Source organism: Gadus chalcogrammus, chromosome 4 (genome assembly GCF_026213295.1).
Source record: "Gadus chalcogrammus isolate NIFS_2021 chromosome 4, NIFS_Gcha_1.0, whole genome shotgun sequence".
NCBI classification, from domain to species: Eukaryota; Metazoa; Chordata; class Actinopteri; order Gadiformes; family Gadidae; genus Gadus; species Gadus chalcogrammus.
Genome location: NC_079415.1, coordinates 2,684,679 through 2,701,137, shown reverse-complemented (window position 1 = coordinate 2,701,137; position 16,459 = coordinate 2,684,679). Strand labels below are relative to the sequence as shown.

General features: G+C 47.4%; 1 protein-coding gene across 1 annotated transcript in view; it reads left to right on the top strand.

Moving 5' to 3' along the window:
* The first annotated feature begins 15,785 nt into the window (after positions 1-15,785).
* arhgef39 (Rho guanine nucleotide exchange factor (GEF) 39) overlaps positions 15,786-16,459 on the top strand; it is a 44,167-nt gene continuing 43,493 nt past the window's right edge. The window contains exon 1 of the mRNA XM_056589608.1: positions 15,786-15,856. The gene's annotated coding sequence lies outside the window, so the exon portion shown is untranslated. The remainder of the gene's footprint in view (positions 15,857-16,459) is intronic.

The window sequence follows — 16,459 nt, the reverse complement described above, 5'->3', positions numbered from 1 at the left end:
GAGGGTGAGTGTGTGTGTGTGTGTGTGTGTGTGTGTGTGTGCGTCTCTCTCTCTGCGGGGGGGCAGTTTATCGTGCATGTCACCAGCCTTGTGCCAGCAGCACGAGACGGAGCCAAATCCAATCTGTCCTCTCAGGTCAAACGTCTGTCCACTCCGTCATCATCATCCCCCAGACAACTTCTGTCTCTCTCCTTCTCTCTCTCTCCCTCCCCTCTCCCCTCTCTCTCTCTGATTTCTCTCTCTCTCTCTCTCTCTCTCTCTCTCTCTCTCTCTCTCTCTCTCTCTCTCTCTCTCTCGTGGTGGTGCTGGTGCTGGTAGGGGTGGTTGCGGTGGTTGGGGTGGTGGTACTGGTGGTGGTACTGGTGGTGGTGGTGGTACTGGTGGTGGTGGTGGTGGTGGTGGTGGTGGTACTGGTGGTGGTGGTACTGGTGGTGGTGGTGGTGGTGGTGGTGGTGGTGGTGGTGGTGGTGGTACTGGTGGTGGTACTGGTGGTGGTGGTGGTGGTGGTACTGGTGGTGGTGGTACTGGTGGTGGTGGTGGTGGTGGTGTTACTGGTGGTGGTACTGGTTGTGGTGGTACTGGTTGTGGTGGATGTGGAGGGGGTCACGAGAAGAAGCCACCTGCCAATTGAAAGATGGCAGTCGCTGCCTCGTCGCCTCCTCATGTTTCCGGTGCCCTCTGGCGTCGGGACGCAGAGGGGGGGAGGGGAGGGGGGAGGAAGGAGGGGAGGGAGGGGGGGGGGGGAGGAAGGAGGGGAGGGAGGGGGGGGGGAGTTTAATTAATCCAAAACCCTACGCTAGCGACGTGCGTCGTACCGAGTTAATCGAGTGCCGAGCAAACGAGAGAGAGAGAGAGAGAGTGAGAGAGAGAGAGAGAGAGAGAGAGAGAGAGAGTGAGAGTGAGAGAGAGAGAGAGAGAGAGAGAGAGAGAGAGAGAGAGAGAGAGACAGAGACAGAGAGAGAGGGAGAGAGGGGGAGAGGGGGAGAGTGATGAGGTGAGGGTAAATGCTATCGGGGAAAACTTGGGGACTCTCCGAGACTTTAAGGAACAACAACGACAACAACTACAACAACCACAACAACAACAACAACAACAACAAATAAGCGTGGTAAACAGACGAGCAGCCCAACAACCCCGCAGGCTAGAAGACACAGGACAGGACGTTAATCACGAGGGGGAGGAGGGGGGGAGGAGGGGGGGAGGCACAAAGAGCATGGCTGATGACGGGGCTCGTGGGAGAAGGGGGGAGGAGGGGGACAGAGCATTTGATGGAGGAGGAGGGGAGCAGGTGAGGAAGGTGAGGGGATGATGAGTACGATGGGAGAGTGAGGGGGGAGGGGGGAGGGGGGAGGGGGCTAATGATCTGAAGAGGGCCTTGAGCGGGACCCTGGGGAACGCCAATGAAGAGAGGGGGGAGTCGGGGGGAGAGGGGGGGGGAGAAGGGGGGGGCGCCAAGACCGAGTCGGCCTTTCAATAATGGAGGAGATTGATGAGCCTGGGCCGATGAAGAGGGGGATGAACATCTAAACGCGGGTCCATGACTGCATGTATGTACTGTACATGTATGCATGTATTCATGTCAGCCCCTCACTGTGTGGTTGTTATATAAGACGTGGTGAAGGAGGTGGAGCAGGTTGACTGGTAACCGGAAGGTTGCTAGGTTGATCCCCGGCTCATCCTAACTAGTGTCCAATCGTCACTGAGCGAGACGTCTCACCGTGACTGCTCCTGACGAGCTGGCTGTCGCCCTGCGTGGTCGACTCCGCCGTCGGTGTGTGAACGAACGGTTGGAAGTCGCTTTGGATAAAAGCGTTAGCAAAACGTAAATCTAAATGTACATTCGCGTGACGAGTGAGGCAGACAATTTGGACGAAATTACAGCCAAGCGGCTTGAAGGGTATATGCCTTCCCGTTCGTCTAAGCTGGTCATTAAGTCCAACTGAAAACGTCAGTTTGAAGGCAGGAGAGTGGCGGTTGTGTCGCAATTCATTGTTTTCTAACTGCTTTTTTTTTACACAAAAGATATCTGAAAGTACAAGTGGTTGGGATGAAGGCCATGGCGTTAATATCAGCGTTTAATTAAAATGATTGCAAATGAAAAAAGCAAAGAGGAGGGTGCTTTTAGAGAGTGGTGGGGGGGTCACTTAACAGTGATTCAAACGGGGCTTATTCAACCTTTCACAATAAAAGCCTGACTAAAAGGTGAGTCTTAATTACACCTGCGGTAAGTAATGGCTCGCGCACGGCCAGGACTGAATGAGCTCAGACCACACTTAATTGTGAAGGTCAGAGTGTGTGTGTTTTTTTTATATTTTTATATTTAATGGGATTTTTTCACTTTTGCAAAGCATAATCATAAAATGCTATTCTCAGTTGCCTGTGCGCCAATTCCCATAAGCTTGCTCTTTGATTACTTCGCCGCTCAAACAGCAATTCCCTGTTTGTGTTTATTTCAGCACAACCTAAATCACATTTTTACTTCAACTCTTTTTTTGACTCCTCTGTCTGCCGGCCCTTTTTTTATTTTTTAATTTTTTTATTGTGTGGTGGCTCTAATTTCCCCCTGAAGTGACATTCTGATAGCAGGAGAACAGATGGGAATACAGGATTGTCCCGGCAAAATTCATCATGAAAAATGCATCCGACACCTGTGTAATTTGCCTAATCATCTTTTGCTAATAAGCTCCCCTCCATTAATTATGCACGACTTCCACAATGCAATCAAGATAAAAGTAAAGCTGATGACTTAATACCCTTCAAAATAATTACCTCCCCGTCCTCCTCTGCACGCCCCCCCCACCACCGCCCGTCCTCCCCCCGCATCGACACCCCCCCCCCCCCCCCCTCCTCACCCACCCACACACACCCACCCACCAACCATCCCTCCCCCATGCCAAACTGTCTGGGACAGCTTTCTTTTGATTCTATCCCCCAACCTCCCTGGGGACGTCCAATGGGATTAGAGAATAGGAAATGCATGGCACACAGAGACTCACCACATGGCAGGCACCACGCAAGGATCGAGGGTGGGGCTTTAAGATTGGGGGTGTGGTTTGGGGTTGAGGGTGTGGTCCACGAGTTGGGGATGTGGTTTGGGGTGGAGGGTGTGGTCCAAGAGTTGGGGGTGTGGTTTGGGGTCGAGGGTGGGTTCTATGAGTTGGGGTGTTGTTTGGGATTAAGGGTGTGCTTTACAAGTTGGGTCGCGGTTTGTGAATGAGGGTGTGGTCTACGATTTGGGGTGTGGTTTGTGATTGAGGGTGTGATTTTACGATTTGGGGGTGTGTTTTGTGATTGAGGGTGTGTTCTACAATTTGGGGGTGTGGTTTTGGATTGAGGGTCTGGTCTAAGATTTGGGGGTGTGGTTTGGGGTGGAGGGTGTGGTCTACGATTCGGGGTGTGGTTTGGGGTTGAGGGTGTGGTCTACAATTTGGGGTGTGGTTTGGGGTTGAGGTTGTGGTCTACGATTCTGGGGGTGGCTTAAATTGGGATGGGGTCTTTTATTTGGGGGTGTGGCCTAAATTCAGATGTGGTTTAAGATTAGATGTGATGTATGAGAATCTACTCAGCAGTGGCGATCCTAGGTCCAGTTGCGCCCCGGGCAAGATTGTTGGGGGGGGGGGGGGGGGGGGGTTGTGAACCTACGGACTTCAGTGGGGGTTTCATTCCGTCTATACACGGCACCTTCTCAACGAGCAGGTGTGCGCCTGCAGCAGGGGGCGCCAAAATACCTATTCCCCACACAATGTCGTACTTCATTGATAACCGCTACGCAGCGCATTTTTTTTTTATATTGCTCGTGGCGCCACCCGTGAGATTTGCCGCCCCCCACAAATATGCCGCCCCGGGCGACTGCCCGGGTCGCCCGTGCCTAAAACCGCCACTTCTACTCAGAGTCAGTTTAAGGTGGAATGGCCTGAAAATTGCCCCCTGGTTCGTTGCTCAGGGGCAAGGGGCAACTAAGAGGACAGACAGATCTTGCTAGGCTAGTATTCCGTACTCAACCACAATGGGATCCTTATGTCATCTTTGTCCTGCAGTTAGACCTGAGTTATGACTCCTGATTTTATTCAGCAAAAAAGGAAAGTGGGTGAGGCTTCCACAAAGACAGGGTGGTCTTCTGGGCCTTGCTCCTGTGTGGGCCAAACTGGCAAACTCCTTGGATAGCACTACAAAGAGGCCCAGAAGTTCTACACACGATTCCCCGGCAATCATTTCACCATCTTCTTGAGGAAGGAACTGGTAATTCTCCAAAGATATGTTTGAATGCTAATGCTGCCCATGGTGAGAAAGCTATCTTTATATCAGTGCCATTACATCACTTGTCCTTCAAATTAAAAACACGTCTCTCTGACCACGTGCACTGTCTCCCTTTTGTTATCTCCACCTGTCAATCATCTTCGCTTGTCAATCAAACATCTGACACGGTACAGTTTGATCCAGGACTGGTGGATGTGGGAGGAGCTCAGACACACAGCATGGGTTTGTTTTCGACGTTGAAAGGAGATTAAGAATAGAGGGGTTCGAAAAAAAAGGAGAAAGCCACAAGCCAGATATTAGCAATACATAGCGATTATACATAATAATCTACAAGAGGCTTTCACACAATAAAAACAAGTGTTTCAATTCCTGCACTCAGCACAGTATCATTTCACGCCATTTTACCCCAAAATTAATGAAGCTTTCATGTCCTCTCTCCAATGTGTGTTCTTTATTATACGCTATTCATTCCATTCATGGTCCAGGCAGCGTTCCCAGTATAGGTGAACCAGGAATGCTTTTGAATGTGTTTTTCCACATCCAAAGCTAAAGCTTCTGATGGCACACTTTTTAGGGGAAAACATTATTTTCCTCTTCCCGTGGCTGCTACTATCTAAATTAAATCCTTGCTCCTTTTAGGGATATTTTGGCAAAAGCCCAACGTCAGGAAAACCCTCTGTCGGTGAGCTTGCTCAGTCTTAGTGTAAGGCCCTAGATAATGAAAGTTAATGTTTTCCCATTTCCACTGTTACTGTATTATTACTGTCAAAATACAAGCCCACTTCATGCCAATGTTTTGATTCATATGGTGCACCTTTTTGAAATGTCGATACTTATATCGATGGAAAATTGTGAAATATTTTTTGTACTACTGATTTGCTCAGATTTGGGATGACACCGATCTGTTTAACATCGCATGGCAGTGACATCATAAGGTGAATCAAATGAGATCGTCAAAAAGGTCAAAAAAATCATTTATCAAATTTTTGCACTTAACATGAGACTTAAAACAGTTGAAATCGGTTTAACAATTGCTTTCTCTGGCCAGTTGGTTGTGTTAAATAAACAAATACTCTCAACTAATTTAAGAAGTATTCCAGCCTTTTGTCAACTATAAGCGGGTGAAATGCTCTGTGAGAATAACTGTTTCCAGTTGACTGTGCCCACCCCTGTATGATTTATAGACTACTCCCGGCTTATTCCTGACCAACCACGGCATCTCTACCGGGATTGGTCCTGGTACTCAATCTGGGCTGTCAATCACAGGTATAGCGCGATTGCATCACTACTCAATGCTGCACAGAGGGAGGGACAAAGCTTCTGATCTTGAAAAGTTCCTCCACGCCTGATACGGTTTGGACAGTTACAGTCCCTTCATATAAAGCCACAACCAAGGCTCAGATCAGAGGGAAAATAATTAGTTAAAAACATGGCAGACATCTGTCTCTTCTCCTACATTGACTCAGATTAATTAAATGTATTGGCTGTGAAATGCTGTTTGACTAAAGGCTTTATTTTGAGAGATGATTGGGGGGGGGGGGGGGGGTTATGCCCACACACACACACTCACCCAGACATGCACACACGCATGCACGCACACACACACACACACAGACACACACACACACACATACACACACATGCACACACACCGACACACACACACGAATGCACACTCAGACGCACACACACCGACATACACACACAAACCACATGCACACACACACGCACACACACATGCACACACCGCCCACACCACTGCCGGAGCAATGCGGTCGTGTGTTTTCAGGCAAAGTACTCCTACTTAACACCTGCACATCAGAACCGATGAACCGGCTGCTACGAGGTTCCGTTCTGGGAAGCCTTTACTTCATTAATTTGGCAACCGCTGAAGTGTTAATCAATGCCGTTGCCGTGGCAACCAAACCCACCACGCTTTAGAGAGAGCGGAGGGTCTCTTAATTTGTTTTATTTATATTTTCCCGTCTCGCCGCTGTTTGGCTTTGCACTTTTTCTTTTGGGGCTGTTCCGCCCTTTGGACCTGAATCGACGTTTTAGGCGGTGACATTTTAAGGTGAATTTGTTCAAATGTAGTTTTTGCTACATTTAAACAGTTAATCAATAAACTTGTTTCGAGTAAAGTGCCAGACACCTATATTCACTTGGTCAATGTTATCTTTTGTTATTGAATGAGGGGAATATTAGAGAAAAAACGTATTTAATTGGTTGTTTTATTCCCAAACTCATCCTTTGGAATTTTCCCCTCATTCAGGCGACGCTCCACTTCAGTGTCAGGGTCAGGGTTAGAATCATTGGGATTTAAATTCGGGTGGATAACAGAATGAGATGCTAGTTAACTCCGGTATTTTTTTATTAGCTTGTTCATGGGTGGTGAATCACAGGTGAGAGAGCTGGGGTGGATCCGCAGCACACTCTCCTTCAACTGCTCGTGTTCAGCTTGAGGAGCAGTTGAGTGTGTTTCAGTTTTGGCAACATTACACCCATCCCTTTTCTTCACATGTAGGCCTATCCATTCTTTCTTTCTGTAATAAGCGCTGTGGAGAGAAGCTGTGGATAGGCTAGCATGGCTGAGGAGGTCGCTGTGGTTAACGGGACAAATAAACAGGAAACTTGAGGCTTGGCGTTCCACTCGACGCTCCAATGCTGCCTTTAGAATTCGGGATATAAAACGTGGACCTTCATGTCGTTCCTTCCTTTTCTTACCTGAATGTAATTCTTCCCGTGTTTCGGTTAAACCTCAATAGCTTCTGTCTGACAAGGACTCAACCTTTTTGCTCTTTCATTACCTCGCCTTGTCGCTGACCTTGCGGGCGGGACCCACGTTTGGTCGTCGCTGTCAAAGGAAAAAAAGCTGTGGACAACTCTAAGCCGTCAGTATCCTTCCAAAACCGTAGACGAAAACACCCCAAAATACTCACTTAGATATCGACCTCCGCGTTACTCATTTCCACGGCCAATAAAACATTCCACACACCAAGGGAGAGAGAGAGAGAGAGAGAGAGAGAGAGAGAGGAAGAGAGAGAGAGAGAGAGAGAGAGAGAGAGAGAGAGAGAGGAAAAGAGAGAGTGAGGGAGAGAGAGAGAGAGAGAGAGAGAGAGAGAGAGAGAGAGAGAGAGAGAGAGAGAGAGAGAGGAAGAGAGAGAGAGAGAGAGAGAGAGAGAGAGAGAGAGGAAAAGAGAGAGTGAGGGAGAGAGAGAGAGAGATAGAGAGAGAGAGAGAGAGAGAGAGAGAGAGAGAGAGGAAGAGAGAGAGAGAGAGAGAGAGAGAGAGAGAGAGAGAGAGAGAGAGAGGAAAAGAGAGAGTGAGGGAGAGAGAGAGAGAGATAGAGAGCGAGAGGGAGAGAGAGAGAGAGAGAGAGAGAGACGACGCAACCGGAGAGAAAAAACTTTGTGCTAGAAGTTAAGCATTCAATGAAATCAATAGCAACTTTTAATGGGTTTTATGCGGGTAATGATGGCGGAGGTGGAGGGACGGGGGCGCGGGTTAATGGTACTATCAGGACGGAGAGCGAGTTAAGTGCAAAGGAAAGGTCCACCAGCAGTGCTTCATTAACCTTTCTCAACCCAGAGGTGTCTGAACGCGCGTTCGTATTGAATGGAAGCTGCCACAAAAAAGCCTGTAGGTCACGGCTAATACATTCTGCGAGGGTTACAATTAAAACATCATCAGACCAGCGCTGATCTGTATTTAAGAGCCGTTTACGAGGCCGCGATTCAGGAGGCAATTTATTACCGTCAGAAGCCATCTGAATGCGGGGCGGGCGAGGTTAGCCGACGTGTGATATTCCGACGTCGGGGAAAAGCGCTGGATGTGAAGGAAAGGCCAACGACGCGAGAGCAAATGCATTTGCTCCGGCGTCTGCCTTCGTGGTTTTCTCTTTTTTTCTCTTTTAATGGTCACTGGATTTAAACCGTGTGGCGGAAAGGCGGTGAAAGCAATTTATTTAAATGCAAAGCGGAAGGTGAGAGCTACGAGGACTTAGCGCTTAGAGGGGGGAGAGCAACGCTAGCAATGTGTGGTTGTTAGCGTCCGCGCGGACATGAGACGTCTGTCGGGCTGGGGCGGTTATGGGCAGTTGGGCGCGCCCCGGAAGACCGCCGGTGCGAAGGGGGGGACTCCACCAGGGGGCGCTGTCCATGGTGCTGATCAGGAACGGAGACAGAAGAAGACGGTTAGCCAGTGGTAGCCATCCTGGGGAACACACATTCACAGACACACACACACACACACACACACACACACACACACACACACACACACACACACACACACACACACACACACACACACACACGCACAGGTAGCATAGCCACCGCCGCTCGTTAGCATCACAAGAGCTTCCTCAATCCAACTTTATTGATATGACAGCGTTGACAGCATTGTCAAACAGCAGTGTTTCACAAAGCAATAAAGATATGGAGCGATACGCGATGCATAATGAAAATAAAATGGGAAAAAATTTAGAAATACGAGTCGGCCTATCTAAAGGCAAAGTTTAATAATGTAAATAAATAAAGTAAAATATAAGTCAAAGATATATCAGGTTAATTTAAAACACATATTAAACGTATAGAAGAATTAGGTATCATAAACGAAAAGTTTCCCCAGGTTAAAGCTGGAAAAAGGGTTGGCCTAACTTTTGAGCCGCTACTTAGATACTTTAGTTTTGAGCGACTAGACCGATTTAGGAGTTTGCCACACATCCTGTGTGTGAGGACTATTCCAGAGGTCAGCATCCCCTCAGGGCAGAGCTCTTCTTCACAGGATCTCACTCCCCGGAGGGCCGGGAGTTGGAGGGTATCTAAGGTCTCCATATGAGACATCATCTACTGGCGTGTCACCAGCGAATAGGCAAACCCAGTCATGACAGAGAGACTCAGAGTTACAATAAAAACAGTTTCTGGGAAAAAACGAATTTTGTCTAATTTTCATCAGATACCTTTTTATTTTTATAGTTTGGGACAAGTTACAGAGGAAGAAGTACAACCTACAGTGACTCCTTCAAAGTTACAGCGCCTCGCTTTGCCTCAGCGTTGAAAGAGGAAGTGGGAGTGCTGTGATGAAGTAACTTACAGCGCCGTTCCCTCAGAAGCAGGTGAAGAAAAGGACTTCCGTGTTGAAAGCCCATATCCTAACGCAAGGTAGCTTTCCTCTGGAGACAAGTGCGTTGTGCTTTGGGATAAATCATACAGTACAGGCTGACGCCATAGTACGTACGTATGGATGTCTACAGTGCTCACTGAAGTGTATTCTTTCTTTCACACGCGCACACACACACACACACACACACACACACACACACACACACACACACACACACACACACACACACACACACACACACACACACACACACACACACCCACACACACAAACCTACACAGATACACACACGCACACACATACGTCACACACACACACACACACACACACACACACACACACACACACACACACACACACACACACACACACACACACACACACACACACACACACACACACACACACACACACACAAGCCTACAATACATTCCTGCGTCTACCTTCAAACGCCCCCCCCCAGCGTTTCCCTCGACAACGTGTTCTCCCCTTGCAGCAGTGGAAGTTGGGCGTCTCTCTGGTGGCGCTGCTCGCCGCACATAAAGACAGAGCCAGCCTGCGCCGTGATGCAACGCAGCTGCAAGCCCTCCTGCTCAGCTACAGGTTTGGTATATATATATATATATATATATATATATATATATATATATATATACTGTATATATACATAGCTTGCAACAACCCTCACTTGCACCCCTCCTCTCTTAGTTCCACCATCGTCATCGTCTTCGTCTTCCCTGCCCCCTTCCCCTTACCCCTTCCCCTTACCCCTTCCCCTTACCCCTTCAAAACAAGGGGGAGGGGTAAGGGGAAGGGGTAAAGGGTAGAAATGGGATGGGCCTTACTTAGAGATTTTTAGACTTACGGTAGTCTACAAGTTGAATTAATTGGAGTCGGATGGATGGGAGTCATCACACAAGCAGACGTCTTTTTAGAAATTCTATCAAAGCAAAAATATAAAAAGAACATTTGTATCGTCCCTGCTTATGGGTGACCTTTTGTGAAATTTGTATAGAGGGTAAACTCTCCAACCCCCCAGAAGAAAAAAAACATGTCAATTCACTTTTAACCTCGCCTGTCAAAACACCCCCCCCTGTCTAGGTGGAGTATATATGTTTAGTAGTAAAGGTTAACCCTGTCTAGGTGGAGTATATATGTTTAGTAGTAAAGGTTAACCGTTGTGACTCGCAATCCACCCAACAGCATTCCACTAGTCTCCCCTAAAACAGACATCACTTCCTGTCGTCTATCTGCTTCCTGCCTCTGCGTCCCACTGTGGGGTGCATATACATGTCGCATTCCGTGTGTAGTGTGTAGTCCCTTTTTGTGTGTTTTACGACACTTGTATGTATATGTGGGAAGGACAATGCGATTATTATCCACAACATCCTAAATGTAAGCGTTTACATTTCGAATGCTTCGGGGCTCGGCTAGTCTTGTCTTAAACCGAGGGTTTGACAATGTGGCGGACGTTGGGGTGGACGTGGGTGATGTGTCTCATGCTGCCCTCTCCACGCTTTTCAAAGAGATGGAGTGACCTTTGGAGTTGCAGACATAAAATGTATTTTTTTGTAAATGACATCAAGAGCAGAAGGGTTTCACGACTGTCTTGAAATTAATGTGTTTGGGGTTTCTGCCCCTTTCAGCAGTGCACCATAACTGTTGGTTAGCCTTCACAAAGCTTTTCATGGCTTCGTGGAATTTAATTCTAATGAAATAAAACGACTTAAATATGCAAAGCAACTTACAAAATCACATTTATTGAAGAGCCTCCCACACAGAGAGACACACACACACAAACACCATACAAAAAGAGACTCACAATACACACACATGCACACACACACACACACACGCACGCACATGCACGCACTCTCACACACACACAAACACACACACCCTCAGAACTCCGTCTTTGAGCTAACAGTAGATAGAGACACACTGTGAATGAAAGAGGGAGGGGAAATGTCTTTAACTGCCAGGGCCACCCTGAAGCAAACTAAAGACTCATAAAATATGAACATGCTCTTATAATTAATTCACATTTCGCTCATATGTAATTATTAAAACAAAGCGAGAGATCTATGGTCCGGTGACCTGGGGCACAGATATGGCAAACCATTAGGGACCATCTTTGCAGACTCTGCATTAATCTCAAGAGACCAAAGGGACGTATGGTGATTAAAAGAGTAAATGAAAGACTCTTACTTTGAAAGTCAATAAGACTTTCATGTTATATTTGGTCAACAAGTCAGTTAAAAAAAACAACAGATGCTGATCTGTAATAGGCGGCCATGAACAGATCTTACTCTGGTTTCAAGAGGGGAGAGGTGCTGCTTCAGATTTCATAACATCAGCATCAGCTGTACCCTGTCATCCCTCGAAAAAGCAACCCGTAAAGTCTCAAACGGCTAATTCCCGTCGTCACAAGATGTACTCCGGGGAGAGGCAAAAGCGATGCGAAACCCGAATCGTACACACAAAAAAAAAAAAAAAACAGCGGCAGAATGAGATGCAAATAGGCCTAGGAGTTTGGAGGGGATTGTGCCCTCGCCATCCAAATTGAAGTGTAGTGGAGACGCCATTGTTGGGCTCATTTGAAGGCTGTTGAATCGGCCCGTGATGATGGGCCCAGCAGGCGTCTCCGCGCGCTAACAAACCTTGGAAGGAAACACGCAACAAGAGCCCACACTCAGAACCTCTTTACATGAGAATGAGGAGCAGGGATCCACTTTGAAATAAAAGAGAAGGAGAAGAAGGAAAAAAAGTATTGCCTCTTGAGAATAGACCAATTATAACGAGATAAAAGCAAGCTATAAATAGGGGGGGGGGGGGGGGGGGGGGGGGGGGGGGGGGGGAGAAGGGGAGAGATGTTTGCCTCGCACTTACTCGTTCCGCGTAAACTGCCGTCGTCATCGGAAACGAGAAACGTTACTGACTTTTACTCGGGAGGTTGACGTGTGTGGATAAACATCGGACGGCGCGGGCTAGCCAGGCTCCAAACGTGACTCTGAATCGAAGGAGTGTAAGAGAGACATGTGGTGACTTTTTAACAGCCCCAGACTGTTATTTTCTGTTCAGAGTCACATGCCTGGGGCGGCGTGTGGCTCAGGAGGCAGAGCGGGTCGGCTGGTAACCGGAAAGGATGCAAGTTCGATCCCCGGCTCCTCCTAGCTAGAGCGTCGAGGTGTCCCTGCAGCGAGACGCCGCCTCACCCCCACTGCTCCTGACGAGCTGGCTGTCGCCTTGAGTGGTTGACAATGCCGTCGGTGTGTGCACGTGCGCATGAACGGGTGAATGGGAGGCGATATTCTAAAGCACTTTGAGGGGGCCAATGGTTAGAAAGGCGCTGTATAAATGCAGTCCATTTACCGTTTATGTTGAACACACTGTACCTACACACACGCGAGGGAGACAGCAGGGGGACGGAAACGTATTTACAATAATTGTAGAAGTGTATGATTGTCAGGAGCCTGGGCAGCGACTAAAGGGCCCAGCTCCCCCAGGCGTCGACCGTTCAACGCAAAATTCAATAACGGCCCGATTTTTTACGGCTTGACGGCTGAGCGACGGCCAGTCGGCGAGATAGCGTCCCTAGACCTCCAATTAGGGCGGCAAACCTCATTGACATGCTCAAAGGAGACCCTGTCATCGACTGGTTTTAGTAATTGCAGGTATGACAGTTTATCATTACCCCGCAAAAAAAACACAGAGGATTTTCATTTATTTTCTGAGTTGTTGTTTTTTCCACACAAAACGCGTCGCTTTTTTGACAGTGCTTAAACAATGTGAGTGACACTCAGGGTTTTGTGTATCTGTTAGTACATCTTTTTTTTCCCAAGGCCAAACGGACGTTTCTCTCTAATGAGTTCCTCCAACCCCGCCCCCCCCCCCCCAGTCGCCAAAACAAAATGGCTGAACGAGGACGGCCGTAGGTGAACGGGGGTTTACAGTTCTTATCAGGAACAACCTTGAATTACAGAACGGTACAATCGAAGAACGCAAACTGCGTGTTCGTAATCTATTGCAACACATGTTCCTAGCGTGTGGTCGTGTTTTTTCTTTAATTGCCCTCGATTAAAAAGAGAAAACAAAACAGGCTATTCCTTTCTTTAGTGGACGCCGCACGGGAAAAACAGCAGGAAACAGCCTGAGTTAACGTCCCCGCGGACGTCTACACCTCCGCCCGACTGCAAACAGGGTCCGGCGAGAGGCCTGGCAAACACATCTTTCTGACAGATTAAAACTAATACAATTGCATACTTAAAGGGACCCTTGTAGCCCTTCATTGAAGTGCCAACCCTTGACGGCATAATTACCATTTGACAAAAACATTGTCAATGACAAATCCAGATTTTTTGCTGAAGAGCAGCAACTCAAGCATTTAAAACACAAATTAAGGCATTGCCCTCCCTCCCCCCTACCCTCTTTAGCACAGGTAGATAATTGCATTTCACACCAACAGGCACTCTATCTTATTTAAAGTGACAGTGTTGGGTTAAAAACAACTTTTTCTTTTTTTGACAACACACATTTTCCCCCGTTACGGGGCTGAAGATTCATCAGTCCGACGGTTTGTTTTTCTGACGTGACATACTTTGTATTCCGTCGTTTATTTTCCATTGTTTGTTTTCGTGATTCGGTTTTTATTTACTTGAAGGTAAACATGGCTTGCCCAAAACCCCTGCGGGTTCTCAAATGACAACTTCAAGCGAGGAAAAAAAAAAAGTAGCGGGTGAATAATTCATGACCGGTGGAACCGACACTGGACAGGAGCTCAAAAGTTGAAATACAAAAAAAAAAAGCAGCACATTCTTTCATCTGGGGGGGAAGTTTTCGGCAAAGTTCAGAGGTCAATTACAGGTCCTCTGGCGATCGCGGGTGTGAGCAACACACAGCGCGGGAAAACCTTGGGAGTCTCGCTTTGGTTGTGTAGATTATTGACGCTTATGTTTTTTTCTTCCTTACCTCGGGTCAAATAAAAAAAGAGGACTCTTTGTTCACACTCGGCTGCTGCTTGCTCATGCCTGCATCGCCCGGGGCCTTGAAGCGGCCTAATTTGCACAGGTCTGTTATGGGGCCAATTATTATAATATCAAATGTAGTGGAAACACAATACAATTGCAAACAATAAAGGCTCGACCCGCCGATATCGTCATACATTTTAATGAACTTCTCATTAAAGATGCAGTTCATCTGTTCAGCTATTTGCAGTGTTTTGCCTCACTTTCGCGGACCTCTCCCCCGTATTACCTGGGCTGTGGTGGAGGTGGTGGTTAACAACGGTCTCCTGTTAATAGGCAAACACGCGCAGCACTTTTAATGTATTCTCCTCTGGTTTATTTCCTGCAAATATTCCTTCTGCCTAAACCGGTGACACATGCAAAGAGGCCCGCTTGGTGTGTGTGTGTGTGTGTGTGTGTGTGTGTGTGTGTGTGTGTGTGTGTGTGTGTGTGTGTGTGTGTGTGTGTGTGTGTGTGTGTGTGTGTGTGTGTGTGTGTGTGAGCGCGTGTGTGTGTCTTCAAGGCATGTTAAATTAATGTTGGTAAGACAGACAGAGAAACAGACAGAACCAAACTAAGTGGTTTTAACAGTGTCGTACTTATGTATTCAAATTAATGAAAAACAAGTGAAAGGCTAAGTTTGTATGGCGTGTTTAGCGGTGTAATGCAGGTAAACACCTCTGCTGACACTAGGGGTCAGTATTCTCACTTCTACACCGGCGACAGCGTCAACAAACGCACAGCTACAGCAGAAGCAGAAGTGGAGAGATGCAGATATCTTTAGAAGTTCAGGAATAAATCTGTTTAGCTTGCAAGTTATTATTTGTCACGGGGATTGTCGCGTTATCTACTGTTCGGGTGTCTGGGCTGTGGTTTTTTAATGTCCCCACCAAGATGTAAACCTCGAAAATGCTGAGGTGGGTTTTACTTTCAAGAGAAATTACCAAGTGAATTAGTTCCCAACAGTAAGCCCGCATTTTGAAAAGCAGGGCCTTGGCAAATTAGTTGGGCTATATATGGTTTCAAGAGTTGGTCTGATTCCTGAACATGCACTGGTAAAATAACACACACGCACACAAACGCACGTAAGCACAAACGCAGGAACGCACGCACACGCACATATGGACGCACGAACGCACACACACGCACATGAACACGTATGTTATATTCATAGGATCAGTGTGTGTTCTCTAGCTCTTACACTGAAAAGTACCAAACGTTTATGTTTCTTACCCACCTGACACACGCACGCACACACACACACTCGCACGCACACACGCACACACACACACACGCACACACGCACACACGCACACAACGTCGTGGCAACGCAGAGTAGAGGGTGGGCCTTTTTACGTTCTGATGACGCGTGTTATACAGGAACCAATCGCGATGCACGTCGACCCGGAAATACGCAGTCAAACGAAAAGAGCGCCCTGCCGAAGGTTTTGAAAAACAGACGTTGAACTAAGGTGAGTTTTTTAACGTTTTTTTTAAGAAACAAAACAATGTCAAGAAAAGTAATGTTGACGAATCAGTAGCTCGTTTCTTTGAATCAGCTTATCGTCGATATTGGAGCTGTTTAGACTATGTTTAGATGTTTAAATCTATTGAAAACGGCAAGAATCGGTGGCCTTTTTGAATTCCTCTAAAGAAAGTTATGTTTTATAAAGATGAAATCAAACATACAAACAACTTGACATCCCACAAAACAACGGACACAGATGGTGACGAGTGAATACTATTACTTTTTACGTTTGATTCAAATCTACACTTTATCGTGCGCGTGTGCGTCAGTGCGGGTGTGTGAGTGCGTGCATATTTGCGCGCGCGCGTGTGTGTGTGTGTGTGTGTGTGTGTGTGTGTGTGTGTGTGTGTGTGTGTGTGTGTGTGTGTGTGTGTGTGTGTGTGTGTGTGTGTGTGTGTGTGTGTGTGTGTGTGTGTGCATATTTGCGTACGTACGTGCGTGTGCGTGTGTGGATGAGAAGCCAAGCGTCGAGCTGTCACTCAGCCGGCGTGGCGCGCGGTGCAGCCGACCAGCGCGCCGCTGTCTCTCGTGCTGAACTGCATGACTG